The 4,112-nt window shown below is 33.5% G+C and overlaps 1 long non-coding RNA gene across 1 annotated transcript; it reads right to left on the bottom strand.

Moving 5' to 3' along the window:
• Window positions 1–1,294: 1,294 nt before the first annotated feature.
• Window positions 1,295–3,512, bottom strand: LOC124895880. The gene is made up of 2 exons (XR_007051945.1): window positions 2,981–3,512; window positions 1,295–1,496 (listed from the first exon to the last, which is right to left on the bottom strand). It is a non-coding gene; the product is annotated as an uncharacterized LOC124895880 (long non-coding RNA).
• Window positions 3,513–4,112: the final 600 nt, after the last annotated feature.

The raw sequence follows: 4,112 nt of genomic DNA on the forward strand, positions 1-4,112 counted from the left end.
TAGCTCCAGTTTTTTCATCAATGAATTTGTCAAACCATAGTCAACATTTTACCCTAGGCTCCATGCCCTTTATTTTCTCCGAAGATTCAGCTTCAGCAGCAGTTTCAACTTCATTTGAAGATGAAATTAAAATATTTTTATTTGATGCTTCACATTCACTTACCCTACTTCCAAGCTGTGAAAATAATATAATTATTTTTAGTTCTCACTTCTCACTTCTCAGCCTTTAATCTTAAATCATCAATTTAAATGAAGAATAAAAAAAATATCAAATTAGAAATAATTGAAAGCCTGACTGATCGAAAAATTGATCGTCGGTCAGTTGAACAATTGGTCGCCAACTATCAGCTCAAAAAACCCACAAACACAATGATCGCCACCGCCGACACTATTTCTCACCTCCTCCGGTGGATAGCCACAAGCCCACAACTAGTAGAAGTGTAGAACGAAGGAATGCTTGCTCATCGATCGTTGCCTGGCCTTCGGTGGATTGTACGAAGGAACACTCGCCGTCAGCCGTCGCCGACTCGCAAGTGGAATAAGGCGTAACTGCAGCCTGCATAGGTAATAGGGATTTAGGGACTAGGGTTGCCGCGCTTGCTCATCGATCGTTGCCTGGCCTTCGGTGGATTGTACGATGGAACACTCACCGTCAGCCGTCGCCGACTCGCAGGTGGAATAAGGCGTAACTGCAGCCTACATAGGTAATAGGGATTTAGGGACTAGGGTTGGCTGCGGCGTATTACGTATATAATGTGGTTTGTGAATTGTGAATCTGTAATTGTAATTACTGAATATATATAATAAAATATATATATTATATATTAATTTATAAAATTTTAGTTTTTTGGTTTAACCGAAATATTTTTTTGAAAAACCAAAACCCAAACCTTTAAACTGAATTTTAAAAATTACAAATCGAAACCAATCTAAAAACCAAAAAATCGAAACCAAATTAAATTTCAGTTTGATTTTTCGGTTTGAACCAAAATATGCTAAGCCTAATTAAAATGCTGAAAATTAATTTTAAAATGGGCTGGAAAATAAATTCCAATGCTGAAAAATAATTATATGCTGGAAAATATATACTTTATATGTGCTGAAAATTAATTTAAACATGCAGAAAAATTAGATAGACATGTTGAAGCTTAATTATAATATGACGAAAATTAATCAAACATGCTATTAATTCATTTGACTCGTCCAAACTTAATTTTATATGTCGAAAATTAATTAATACATCAAAAACATGATTTATAGGTGATAAAACAAATTAATTAATAATCCTAAAATATTTTGCTTTAAGTGATAAAATAATTTATTCAAATCACATAGTCTCGGGGCCCCATAAGCAGTCCCCATAGTCTTATCATACATAGCGTTTATACGATAGTTATTACAAATCAAGATAATAAATAACAAAAAAATTAAGATTAGAAGATCTCCAAATAACCCAAATTCCACAATGACTCTTCTCTTACTTTTGATCCAAGAACCTGTTAAATATAGCAAAAATATTCAAGTACAAAAAATCAAACATACATATTTTGGTAGACATGTGGTAGCCACATGATTCTAAGGAACACAAATACAGAATATCTGCATGCTTTCCAAGTTTAGATTATAAAGAATCACCATATAAGAATTAAAATACACGTCGATAGAGACTAACCTGTTAATAGCAAAATTAATAGAAGAAAAATTGAACTTTGAAGTAGCACACAAAATGGAGAGTAGTATCAATAAAATAGCACATAGAAATCAAAATCCCTCCCTTGATTATGAGAACTTTAAAGTATTCTAGAGAGAGAGTGTGCAATGCTCAAAGATGTTAAAGAGAGAGGTAGAGGATGAAAAGTTGTTAAAGAGAAGAGGAAGTATCGTTCAAAGCTGGTATTTTTTGTATAGAGAAAATAGGAGTTAAAAAGTTGTCCCTAATAGAAGAAAAGGGTTGTGTTTATATAATAAAAGAGTGGTAATGCATTAAAGGAAAGGGGAATATTGAGAATATTAATTATGGAAATAAAGACGAAACAAAGATATTCCAAGATCAAGTAATGAAAATTTCTTTTTCTTTTAATAAAATGAATCAATTAAAGAAAAAAAATTACACTTAGTTGCCATAATTAATCAAGTGATCCTAAAGGAGTAAAGGAAAAGAAAATCAATTAGTGAGGATATTTTCCTTAAGCACGTAGGCAGAAAATCAATCAAGGTCCAAGTACTAAAACTGCATATCAAACTTTTCATAATTAACCAAATACTAAAACTGCCAAATGTTACAAAGGAAAAGACATCAATAACAAAGAAGAAAGTTTCCATGAATAGTCAAGTAACAAAGCAAGGTAAAGGAAAGGGATCAATTAGCAACCAAAATCAATTAAAATACCACCATATCAAGAGGATCTAATCAAGAAATTATATCTATTGACTTACCATAAGCGGTATTCAGAGCCAGTCACACTCTCACTGTGATTCTAATTCAGAAAGAATTAAAGTGAAACAAACTGATCAAGATGTATTTGAAAATATGTGAAGTGTAAGAAACTAAACAACTAATTCAAATGTATCAAATGTATCAAAGGACCAGAATAATTCACATAACAATATAAAAATATCAAGGAACGAGAATTCGTAAATTCTAGAAGGGAACCATTAATAGATGTCCACGAATTTTGAATCTTATGAAATTAAAGAACAAACTCACGAAATTGAGACAGAATAGCAAGTTCTAGAAAATCAGTCCTAAATTTAGAGAAATCTAGGATTAATGGAAGTTCAAAGAAATTGGGCTTTTTTTATGTATGTAGATCTAAATACATAAACAAACATGAAATATTAAGAATCAACTCAAAATTCAAAGCCAAACTATGCCTATTTCGAATCTAAAAATCAGTGAGAAGAAAAAAGAGTAGAAGAAGGAAACTGAAACAAATCAACAAACCAAGGACAGATTCTGAGAATTCATCATGGACTTTACTCTTTTTCGGTGTTAATTAGACAGAGTTTGGAGTGGCGGCGTGAGGGAGAAGAGGCGGAAGGCGCGGCTAGTTTTGTTGGCGGCTTGGTTTCATTGTCTAGTGGTAGCTGGCAGCGGTGTAAGGAGGAGATATGAAGGGTTTTAGGTGAAGAGGCAGCGCGGCTAGAGCAGTGGGGTTCGCCGGTTGATTTCGCCGGCCAGTGGTGCGGGGCGTTGGTTTTCATTGGTTCGACGGACTAGTGGCATCATCGGTGGAAGGCGGCGTTCCCCAAATAGAGGGATATGGGGAGAGAGAAGAGCTGGTTAGGGAGATCAATGGTCATTTAGTTGTCTGCTCCAGCGGCGGCAGGCGGTGGTGGTTGGAATTTTGAGAGAGATGAAAAGAAGCAAAAATGGGAGGTCGGGGAATGATTTCATTTAGCGTTTTTTTATTTTGGGGATTAATTATATTAAAAGAGAATTTAATTTCAGCGTTGATTGCATAAGATCAACGGTTGTGATTGAAAATGGAGATGAAAATTGATTTAGGTTTTAAAACTGAATCTAATTGAACTAAACTTAAGCTAAATTGGCATTAATTAAATAAATTGGAGATAATTGAATTGAGGTTAAGTGGTTATTTTAATAAACGTAATAATGATTCTAGAAAAATAGCAAGATGTCACTATTAAAGATAAACTATGCATGTAAACTTAAACCTTATCGAGGCTTGACATGCCGCGAATCCTCTTGAAAGAGAGGAGTGCTTTCGAAAATGCGGACACAGGTGATGTATGGTTGTCGTCAGCTCGTGTCGTAAGATAATTATCAATGCAACTATTAAATTGATTATTCTAACTATATTGAGTATCATACATGTAAGAATTATAGTAGGGATCATTGCCCCTAAATTCATTATTCAAATAACTCGAGTTTCAATAACTATAAAAAGAACTTTTTAGTTCACTCAGAAAAGAATGATCGTTGTCAATCTCAAAATCTGATTTTTAATATAAAAATAGATGGAATAACTGTCTCAATTCCTATTATTAACTATAAAAGTGTCAGTCTAACTAAAAGTGTCAATCTAACTATCTCTTTCAAATTTTCTAGCGAATTATTGTTTATGATTGAAGGTGGAACCCTTTTTTTG

Source organism: Capsicum annuum, chromosome 2 (assembly GCF_002878395.1).
Source record: "Capsicum annuum cultivar UCD-10X-F1 chromosome 2, UCD10Xv1.1, whole genome shotgun sequence".
Lineage (NCBI taxonomy): Eukaryota > Viridiplantae > Streptophyta > Magnoliopsida > Solanales > Solanaceae > Capsicum > Capsicum annuum.